Here is a 12,306-nt window from a genome sequence, read left to right as displayed (position 1 = left end):
AAGCTTGAATAAAGCAGTCAACTGAGAAAAGGTGACCAGTTAGCATTGCTATGTACTAGAAGACACATCTTAAAATAATGAATTTTAATTCAGGCTCTTAGCTTAGAAAATTGCTGATGTTCTAAAAGTGAAAAAAGGGAGCTTATCAGAGGTAGGCTTTCAATGATATAACACATTTTTAATTGGAGAATCAAATCATCTTGTGGCAAATTGATACTTGGTACTTCAATCCTTTTCTTAGCAAATGTTGTATTTCAAAGTCCTGGAGAGTTTTTGGAAGTTGTGGTCATGTGCCATTCTCATCTTATGCACAAGTCAGTGATTAGAGGTTTTTTCAATCCTGCCAACATTTTTTTCACCATTTTCTTAATTTAAATTCTTCTCATAAATATGGTGAATTGATGTCACCTAATAACATTCCATTAATTCACTTTTTTCTTCATTTTTTCTTCTTTCCTGGCTGGAGGGGTATGTGTTTTTATGGCTCGCTCGCACTAGATATCTGTCGTGCCCAGGCAATGGGCACTAGGACCCTGAAGCAAGGGACAGGAGACACCGGACACCACTTCCGGTCAGGGGACGGGACAGGAAGGACAGACACAGTCGAGAGGACGACCTCAGGACAAGAGGTTGAGGGATATTTATGCAGAAGGAATAATGAATAAAGAAACTTACTACTAGACACAGCGTCCTGTGATTCCTGGGGGCAGCACAACATGATGGCAGTAGACCACTTGGCGTACTTTGATCCGAGGCTGTGCACTGAGTTGACCGTAAATGCCACCCCGGTGGGTTTAGGGGCGATACTGGTACAACACCAACCAGGAAAAGACTCCCCAAGAAGCATAGTAGCCTATGGAAGCAAAAGCCTATCAGACGTCGAGAGAGGGTACTCCCAGCCGGAAAAGGAGAGCCTGGCGGTAGTATGGGCATGTGAACACTATCACATGTTCATCTATGGAAAATCGTTCACAATAATAACGGATCACCAAGCACTGATAACAATCTACGGAAATCCCAACGCAAAAAAAACACCCCGGATAGAGAGGTGGGGGATACGGCTAATGGACTACAATTTTAAAATAATACACAAACCAGGGAAGGAACACAATGCGACTGACTACGTGTCAAGGCACCCCCTGCCACAAGCATCAAAAGCAACCACAAAGGCAGAGGAATACTTACATTTCGCACTCAAACACAACATACCGACATCAATACCAATGGAAGATCTAGAACGGGAAACGAAACAAGACCTCACCATGCAAGCCATAATGAAAGTGATAAGACAACAAAGGTGGAGGCACGTAAACAACAACAGCAGTTTGGAAGAAGGAGTGATAAAAGAGGAACTTCTGGCGTTCAAAAAGATCAACGAAGAGCTCTCAGAAAGCGAGAATGGAATAGTGATGAGAGGCACTAGAATAGTGATGCCCCGAACACTGAGAAGAAGGACAGTAGAATTAGCAAACGAGTCATATCGAGGGATAGTGGCGACCAAAAAAATGCTACAAGAAAAAGTGTGGTTCCTGGGACTCCACAGCATGGTCGAAGAAACTGTGATGCACTGCCACATCTGCCAAGTGACAGGGTCCCCATCAAATCCGGAGCCACTGCAGATGTCCGAACTCCCAACAGCAGTGTGGACCGAACTGGCGGCTGACTTCTATGGGCCCCTGGAGACAGGAAACTACCTATTGGTAATAATAGATGAATTCTCCAGGTTCCCAATTGTAAGACAATTAGCGTCAACATCGGCAAATGCAACTTTTCCAGTCCTGGATAACGTGTTTGCAGCATGGGGCTAACCGCAGACACTAAAGATCGACAATGGCCCACAATTCTCTGGTGAAGAGTTCAGAAAATTCATTGAATACCTCGGGATTCACCATCAAAGAATACCTAACCTATGGCCACAAGCAAATGGAATGGCTGAACTATTCATGGGGACAATAAAAAAGGCAATACAGAGAGCAAAGCTAACGCAGATCTCGATAGGGCAAGCCCTATGCCAGGTACTGAGAGACTATCGGACCACTCCTCACAGCTTCACAGGAAGGTGCCCCGCAGAACTGGTGCTGGGATCGCTCGAGCAGAACAACTTTGCCGCAGGTGGAGGCGATGGAAAGCGTGGAGCGAAGAGACATAGCTTCCAGAGACAAAGAAGCGAAAACAAGAATGAAGGCATACGCTGATCAGAGGAGGCATGCCACAAGTCAAGAATCAAAGAAGGAGACACTGTGGTAGTGAGGCAAAGACAATTGCGGAAATCAGACAGGGCATTCTCAAAAGACCCGTTGACGGTGATGGAAGTAAAGGGGCCAATGATAACTGCATCCGCAGGGCAATATCAAATCACCAGAAATAGCTTGCATTTCAGAGAGCTAAAGACAAAAGAAGAAGAGCAGCAGGCACCTGTGCTTCAGTGCCAAAAACCTTGAAGCTGGACAAATCTAGTTTTCTTGCCCAACTTGGGTCCAGCCTTTCCAGTCAGCAGCTTGTCCCATTACTGGAGGCGGAAAAATGACTAGAGTCTTGTACTTTCTACCCTTCAGAAGGAACTCTGCATTTGTGGACAGTATAACCATTGGGCTGGTGCCAGACTGATTCCATGCACCCCCTTAAGATATGTTGTCCTATAGGCTAGATAGCTCACCATGCCACCATAAGGACCACTACACCTAGACAGGTAGCAGATGGTTCTTGCGACCACTTAACATGACAACCCTGATCCCCCAGGACTTCTGGTAACAGATCTAAAACCCTTTTGCTCAGTCACTCGGGCTCTATTTCTCTCAGGGAATTATACAAGGAATACATGTTGGGACGTTTTAAAAATGTATTGAACAAAAGTGATTCTTTTATAAATTATATGTGCTGCAATGATCAATAGACAGAAGCATATGAAAGTTATTAGAAGTACAGGACAGTGAACAAAATGAAAAGTCCCACCATCGTCCTGAAACAATGTATATATACAAGCATATAAAACAATATAAAAATCTGGCCTACTCTCACTATTCATCCCCTAACCTAAGTGTCTTGGGCATGTGTATGTGTTATTCAAACAATCCCCATACTGTACGATCCAACCATCCTTACCTGAAGGGAAAGAATATAGGTCCCTGTAGTGCTAGAGGCACTCTTGTGGTCTGACACCCTGTGATGACCTTTGACTACCATTATTTTAATTGACTTTAGTGTATTGTTTTATCCTAGCCTAAATGTAGGATGTCCCGCACATGCCTTGCTTCTTTTAAAAGTGTATTTCTTGTAATCTTGCAGTCTTTCAGTGGGAGCTGTCATGGAGTAGAACAGCCTTGCCAAGAACAGAACCTGTGGGATGTGCATTTGAAAGCATGAGAGGGAGAGAAAGATGTGGAATGTACCTTTTGGTCTTGAAGTGAAGTGTTGTGAGCAGTGATGCACAAATGTGCTTGGTGTCGTATATTGAGAGATGAAGTATGTGTTGCTATAGGACATTGAGAGATGAAGTATGTGAATCTATAAGCAGTTGTGTTTTACATTGATGAGAATTATGAAGTTCTTACTATTGGCTTTGACATGGCCTCATGTCATCCTGCTTTCTGACTCTGCCTTGCTTGAGCTTTTTCTGCATGCTCAGCAGTGCCTGTAAGGGGTTTGGGTTAATCATGTTCAAAGATTGTTTTTGTGAGAGATTGTTTAATGTACCCTGAAAAGCTTTTGTGAGGTTTGTCAAGATAAAGGCTGGAACATGCGAGATTGGAGAAGGGGATGTGGGAACTCCTTCCTACCAGGGAGTTCTAGCTTGGAAGCTGGCCAGTTCTGGTAAGATTCCTCTGGCGTGGGGGAGGTTTCTCTTGAACCTTCTAGTGTGTTTTCAGATTATAAAGCTGAGAGTTGTTGACTTAGAAACCGGGATTTTGGAATCCGAACGGGGACGGACGCGTCCACTTCGGCAGGACTCTGGTGGCTGATGCTCTTAACCACGGCTGTTTAATTCCAGCAGTCAGGAGTGGACTAAGATGCAGTGTTTGCACCAGGTGAAGTATTGAGTTTTAACTAGTGCCATTGTGATGCGTGGTTCCAGTGGCTGTGGTCATTTGAGGTGCTTGAGCTTTGATTATTGCCATTGTGATGTTTAGCCAGTGGCTCTGATCATTTGAGGTGCTTGAGATTTGATTATTGTCATTGTGATGTGTGGCCAGGGGCTATGATCATTTGAGGTGCTTGAGCTTTGATTATTGCCATTTTGATGTTTGGCCAGTGGCTTTGATAATTTGAGGGGTTTTCTTTGTGATGTGTGAGTGAATTGAGGTGCACATCCAAAGTAATCATTTGATGTATCTAGTATGCATATAACTTTATGATCTCTTGCAGCACGTCCAGCATATTATATTTTCTTGAATGTTATCTCATATTATTTGCTGCTTGTTTATTCATGGTATTATTCATGCATTTGACTGTTACATTTATCAAGTGTGTTATTATTGCATGCATATACACATATATATCTCTTTGTGTATTTTAATGTTGTGCATTTGGCATCTGGGAAAGCCTTTTTGTTAGAGAGCATTGTGTAGAATAAAATCCCAAGCCTTATTCTAAAAGAGAGAGTCCTTTGTAAAATAAAACCCTTTTCTAAAGGTGTTGTTTGTTTTGTGTTAATGTGTTTTGCTTCGTTGGGTTGAGCTACAGTGAGGCAGATTCTGTATTATCTGATAAGCGAAAGCAAAACAGTCCCCGTCATGGTCACAAGCTGGACACCCCTCGTAGAGATGTCCACAGGCTTCTGGGCTAGAGCATTAGCATGTGGAGACCTCGCGAATGACAGCACAGAGCTCCTCTGCCAACATCCATAAACAGATGTTTATTTATAACAAAAAACATCCTTGCCTTAGACCGAGATCTTGATCAGGCTGCCATTGTTTGTGTATTATAGATAGCTATTTTTCCATTTGTACACAAACGGCAAGCACATTTGCACAACATATGTATAAATAAACCTTTTATATATTGTCAAGGTAGCATAATAGTGTTCTTTCAAAGTTGATTCTGTAAGCAAGTATGGTTTCCAAGAAGCTAATCCAGACTGTCACATGTACTAATGTGTGTCAGAGGTCTACGTGTAAAAAATAAGGCAGCTTTAGGAAAGACCAGTGTATATGTAAAATGGCAGTGTTTCCCTCCAGGCCTAACTGGAACACATGACACTAGGTCCCACTTTTCACCAAATGCTGGGAAGGTTTTTTTCTGTCTAGTTTTCATCACACAGGTCATCAGGGCAGATTTCTATTGACTAGATCTTGCTTAATTTCCTGCCATGTCCAGTCTTATATGGTCAGCTAAGCTCACTTGGAGACAGAACCTTCTGCTTCGATGTAAATGAAGCAGTTATACAGAAGGGTAGGCCACTGACCCTTGAAGAGCAGTTGCTCTCCTGGGCACCAGTTGAAGTCTTTCAGTCATTGAGTCTTCTTCCTCCAACAGGAGTCAGTAGTCCTTTTTCTTCCAGAATGGCCCTACTCTTGATATGTTGACTTTCAAGGTCCTCAAGTGTTTTGCCGAAGTGGCAGTAAGGTGCCAGTCTTATCTTATGTGCTAGTGAGTGATTGGAAATTATTTTCCTACACAGTCCTCTCTACTTTCTGACCTTATGTATTCATCCTTTCGTAGCACCTCCTCTTCACTCTAATGTAAGAATTACCAGAAGCCCTATAATCAAGATTTCTGTGTTATGGGACCTATAAGTCAAAAGACGAAGTGTTAAGGCTGACTGTTGTTCTGCAGGCTGTCCTGCCCCTGACCCCAATGGTTCATCCCTGCTAGGTTCCCAGCTGTCTCCTGCACTACTGCCTTCCTTGGTCCAGGGGCTTGGCCATTGGCCGGTGAGTCCTAAACTCCATATAGGAATGTATATTGGTATCTATATGTTTAATATCTAACACAACTTATTTTATGCCAATTTGGCTTATTGTCCAAAAGTAATGTTTCCCCAAAGTTATGACAAGGTCTAATTTTCTCATTAAATCAGATTTGTAAAAATAAATTGGAAATTATCTTGCATGATTTATGTAATATTATTACCAAGCAAAGACGTAAAATAACATTTGAAATCACACCCAGGCCTGTCTTGTGGAAAATGCTGGTGAACACTCACAGTGAAAATAGCTTTTAGCCTTTCACTTACTGTCACTGAGCATGCACATTCAAGCTAGATACCTTGCTCCTTGGGTAATCCAAACGAAGTCCTGCTTAGCAGTTATATAGCACAAGGGGCCTATAGTCAGCAAAACTGGAGAGAAAAAACAAAGTGACCTTGACAAAAATGATGCACTATTTTGAATGTTTTATCCTCATTATTTCTAGTTGTTCAGACGGCTATTATGACTATGAAAATTCACCATTTTTGGGAGCCCTGGAATTCCTTGGAATATCTGATCAAACGTCTGTTTAGAAGACAGCTCATCGGTGTCTATCCATTCACAGACTCCACTGGACCCCCACGCTAAAGAGAATTACCTTCCTATTACTTTACCTGATACACAGAGCTATTCAGTGGACCCACTTGCTACATATCTTCAAGACACATTTCATCATTACAAACCTTCCAGCCAGCTGTGCTCCACTGATGCAAACTATCTTGCCATCCCAAATCACACACATATATGGATCGATAGGTAGATCTTGTACAGTTCAGGCTTCTCGCCTGTGGAATAGCTTGCTGGATTTTCTCAGATTTTTCACCGATACATCCCATGTTTACTGGGATTTCACAAATAAGTTAAGACCTGGATTTATACTCTTTAAAGTTATGAAGCAGCTATCTCAATACAAAGAACAGCCTTTACCAGTGCAATTATGACATTTAGCTAACAGTTTGCGTTTCACAAATAAACAAACTAATAAATAATAGTTTGCAAAGTTTCCCACTTTTTCTTTGTATACATGTTGGTGTGGTTTTCCCCACGATATTTCCTCAAAATTGGTAGGTGACAGTGAAAGTGGCCATTAACTTAAAAGAGAAGCGAAAAAAGTTTACAGGAAACTATGTGAAAAAGAGTAGTATTCTCTAGAGTTATGGTAAGTTTTTTGATAGAAAAAACTAGACACCCCTAATCTGTCCCCTTTTTAGGTCTTGCTCGAGACCTATTGCTATTAAGTCGGCTCTCAAGGGACATAGACAGGGGCACGAGCGGCGATTTCACAGCGTGGGCGCGCATGCCCAGCCCCCTGGAGCCGTGCACAATTCCAGATTGCCAGCCATGCCTCTCTCAGTCGCGTGCGCGTGCACAACCACACACACGCAAGCACACACACGCTCACACGAACAGGCGCACCCCCCCAACCTGCTCACACGCACACACGCACATCCATACACTCAAAGTGCCCATCTCTGTCTCCCTAGCCTGATGCACCAAAAAACACGTCCCCCCTACTCACCGGGCTGACTCAGGACTCCCCCGCTGCTCTCCAGGCCAGTCTTTCCTTCTCAGGTGTGTGTCAGCAGCTCAGGCTTGGCAGCAGGCGGGGCTCTCCATGATCACGCACCTGCAAATCTTTCGGCTGGCTTAGCAGATGACGAGTTTCCTAGACGTCCAATGTGCACGCTCACGGTACACGGAACCACGCACAGCGTGACTTTGAGTGTGCGCCCGTACAGCTGAGGCGCATGCTCGCATGCTCACGACATTATCCTTCGCTCGCTCCCTCCCTTCAGCAGGGCTGCACTGGGAAGGCAGGCACTGAGCGATGATGGGTATTAGGGTGGTTAGTTGTGTTTTTAGGGGCTCCGTTACAGCCCACGGCTACCAGTGCATGTCCGTTGTTTCCTTCCTGTTGCTGGAGCAGTAGGAGCTCTGTGTTTTTTCTGACCCCTTCCCTTGTCACCTCGGCCCCAATGTCTTCCAGGCCTTGGTGGATGAGCGGTGTGTTTGCCTAGGCCTGCTGCAACAACACTAAGCATGGGCGAATTTTGCGAATCTCGCGTTCGCGAATTTTGCGGATTTGCGAACTCGCAATTCGCAAAATCCGCGAATTCTCGCGAATTTTGCGGATTTTTTTTGTGTGTGTTCGCGCGGGTTTCTGCCAGTTCGTGAGGGTTTTGTACAATTTCGCAAACGTGAACTTACCTGTCGGGTCGCAAGTTTCGCGAACTTGTTGTTTCTACGTGTCCAGCTTGTTTGGGACACTCTTCTTCATCACTGCCACTCTCTGTCACCACTGCCACTCTCTGACTACTCATGCCACCCTCTGGCCCACCCATGCCACCCTCTGTTTCATCACAGCACCCTCTGGTTGTCCAGTCAGTGTACATTATTGTGGCAAAGCAAGCACACCTTCCCTGCCTCAAGTGACCTGAATTAATTTGGGGCTGATTAATGTGTCACAGAATATTTTTTTAGCTGGCACCTGCTTCCTTAGTGCTTCCTGATTAGTGATCTTTTGCACTTGCTAAGTGCTTTCATTGTTGCAAAATTAGTTACAACACCTGCCCTGCCCCAACTGACAATAATGAATTAGGGGCTGATTAATGGATTTGAACTTCCAGCCTGGCTCCTGCTTGTCTCCCTTAGCTGTAATTCAGGACCTTTGTGGCATATGTGTAACTATTCTGAGGTTCAGAGCAGGGTCACATAATAGTTGCAACTGGCAACTGAACTCTGGAGGGGCCCCTCAGGAAGCACTACAGGAAATGGCTACTAATGATGAGCCTGAACTTTTGAACCTGGTAAGTAGTTTCAGTTTTGCTAAGATCGTATTTCTGCAATTTTGCGCTTATTCGCGGGGCGCGAGGTTGAACTGGGAAGCCGCGAACTCACGCGAACAGTGCGAGCAAATCCGCTGCTCGCGGATTTGCGGATTTTGCTGGAAATTCGCGAATCTCGCGGATTGCGAATTTACCGAAAATCCGCAAAATCCGCGAGCGAAACGGATTTTCCGCCCATGCTTAAACAACACCTTTCCCAGAGGAACAGGCGTGCTTTCTCTTCCGTTTGTTTTCCATGCGACGTTGTCCGTGCCCTATTTACTCCCTCCCTCCCCTTGTCCGTGATCTCTTTACTCCCTCCCCCTTGTCCGTTATCTCTTTACTCCCTCCCCCCCTTGTCCGTGATCTCTTTACTCCCGCCCGTTGTCCGTGATCTCTTCACTCCCGCCTCCCTCCCATTGTCCCTGCTGTCTTTACTCCCGCCCCCACCCGTTGTCCGTGATCTCTTTACTTCCTCCCCCCGCCCGTTGTCCGTGATCTCTTCACTCCCGCCTCCCTTCCATTGTCCCTGCTGTCTTTACTCCCGCCCCCCACTCGTTGTCCGTGATCTCTTTACTTCCTCCCCCCGCCCGTTGTCCGTGATCTCTTTACTCCCGACTCCCTCCCATTGTCCCTGCTGTCTTTACTACCGCCCCCCACCCGTTGTCCGTGCCCTATTTACTCCCGCCCTCCACCCGTTGTCCGTGATCTCTTTACTCCCGCCCCCCACCAGTTGTCTGTGATCTCTTTACTCCCGCCCATTGTCCCTGCTGTCTTTACTACTGCCCCCCATCCGTTGTCCGTGCCCTATTTACTCCCGCCCCCACCCGTTGTCCGTGCCCTATTTACTCCTGCCCCCCACCCGTTGTCCGTGATCTCTTTACTCCCGCCCGTTGCCCGTGCACGTTACGTTGTCTGCAGCATGACCCTAGGACGGGGCTGCGAATACAACAGTGGCACCTGGTACTGTCACTGCCAGTGCTGATGTAGGGAGAGGACAGGAAGGACCCTTGCTCATGTGAAGGTCATGTGAATGGCATGTTAGCACAGACAGTAAATACAGAGTGTGAGCTGAGCCTCCAGCTGAAATGGGCGGGACCAACAAAGGTTAGTGACAGGCGTCCAGGCTGGCATTGTATAAAGTATATAAAGTGTTCAAATTAATTTTAAGTCTATATAAACCACCTCCCTCCATGAGAACATAACATATCATAACATTACATGACAAAACATGACATAACATAGCATAACATTACATGACATAACATGCCATAACATACCATAGCATATCATACATTTATCAATCACGCATTCATCCCCTGGGACATCTTGGCACTAAATAACAGGTGCGTTTGTTATCCAACTCAGTGGTACTCATTTTATCAATCTTGTAAGGATGAAAGGTTTAGTGGACCTTTGGCCATTGGCCCAAACACAGACTCCTGGAGGGGACGCATTAGTCCACTGAGCTACCGGACCTGGGTATGACCATTAATAAACCATAAACCTCTATGCTCCTTAAGTATAAACAATACATATACATCAATGTAAGCGTTCCTAAACCATGGAAAACCAAACTTACAATGTCTACATCATGTACGTCCACGCCCAGTGTGCATCAACCCTGCGTGACCTTCATGGCGGCTTATAATCTGCCGACAATCATCCCCACTTATCATGTATAGACAATGTACGTCACTGCTGATTGCGTATCACACAAGGACATCCCTGCTGGTCCCACATGCGACATAAACAGCCATAGTGACTGCGTATGGATAATTGACACCGCTTATAAGTAAGTGTAAATGATTGCTATGTATGTCGTACCATGTATAAACCATGGACATCCATGCCATACAATGTGTAACCCATGAGCTTCCAAGCCAGACCAAGTATGAACCAGGATTAACAGCCCATGTATGACCTGCTGACATTCATCTGCTCTGAACATGTATGATTAAACAACAAGGGACTCACATCTGAGTATACCCTTCCACGCTTATGGTGGACAAAATAATTAAACAACAAGGGGTGGTGATGGACAGAGTTTCTGAATTAAGCAGAATACTCTCACCCAGTCAAGAGATCAGGGCTAGATCCAACACCGTTTTTTAGCTCACTGCACCATCCCAGCTTAGAACCTGGCTGTATGCAAATTAGTCTGTTCCTGTCCCAGTGCATGATGGGAACAGGGCAAACCAAACTACAAAGCCAATTCTTTCACTGGGAAGGAAACAAGCTTCCGGGGACCGGTTTCTGGCATTACAGCCGTCTTCGGCCCGGCTTGCTTGAATCCTGATGGTGCAATGAGCAAGGGACTCACATCTGAGTATACCCTTCCACGCTTATGCTGGACAAAATAATTAAACAACAAGGGGTGGTGATGGACAGAGTTTCTGAATTAAGCAGAATACTCTCACCCAGTCAATCGTTTTTGGCCACTATAGGTGTGGCAGGGTATACTCAGACATGAGTCACTTTCTCACTGCATCATCAGGATTCAAGCAAGCCGGGCCGAAGACGGCTGAAATGCCAGAAACCGGTACCCGATAGCTTGTCTCCTTTCTGGTGAAGAATTGGCTTGGTAGTTTAGTCTGCCCTGTTCCCATGATGCACTGGGCCAGGGACAGACTGATTTGCATATAGCCAGGTTCTGAGCTGGGATGATGCAGTGACATAAATAAAGGTGATGGATCAAGCCCTGATCTTTGGACTGGGTAAGAGTGGTCTGCTTAATTCAGACACTCTGTTCATCACCACCCCCTTTTCTGAATCGTTTTTGGCCACTATAGGTGTGGCAGGGTATACTCAGACATGAGTCCCTTTCTCACTGCATCATCAGGATTCAAGCAAGCCGGGCCGAAGTTGGCTGAAATGCCAGAAACCGGTCCCCGGTAGCTTGTCTCCTTTCTGGTGAAGAATTGGCTTGGTAGTTTAGTCTGCCCTGTTCCCATGATGCACTGGGCCAGGGACAGACTGATTTGCATATAGCCAGGTTCTGAGCTGGGATGATGCAGTGAGATAAATAACGGTGATAGATCAAGCCCTGATCTTTGGACTGGGTAAGAGTGGTCTGCTTAATTCAGACACTCTGTTCATCACCACCCCCTTTTCTGAATCGTTTTTGGCCACTATAGGTGTGGCAGGGTATACTCAGACATGAGTCCCTTTCTCCCTGCATCATCAGGATTCAAGCAAGCCGGGCCGAAGACGGCTGAAATGCCAGAAACCGGTCCCCGGTAGCTTGTCTCCTTTCTGGTGAAGAATTGGCTTGGTAGTTTAGTCTGCCCTGTTCCCATGATGCACTGGGCCAGGGACAGACTGATTTGCATATAGCCAGGTTCTGAGCTGGGATGATGCAGTGAGATAAATAACGGTGATGGATCAAGCCCTGATCTTTGGACTGGGTAAGAGTGGTCTGCTTAATTCAGACACTCTGTTCATCACCACCCCCTTTTCTGAATCTGAACATGTATGAAGCATACGTATCTCTGCTTCCATGCTGCTCATGCACGAACCTTTACTAACTTTGCTGACCATTTATAACCTGAATGATGGATGGAATGCTAAATGAT

This window comes from Lissotriton vulgaris, chromosome 9 (assembly GCF_964263255.1).
Source record: "Lissotriton vulgaris chromosome 9, aLisVul1.2, whole genome shotgun sequence".
Classification (NCBI taxonomy): Eukaryota; Metazoa; Chordata; class Amphibia; order Caudata; family Salamandridae; genus Lissotriton; species Lissotriton vulgaris.
The sequence above is the reverse complement of the archived record's forward strand: the minus strand, read 5'-3'. Positions refer to the sequence as shown.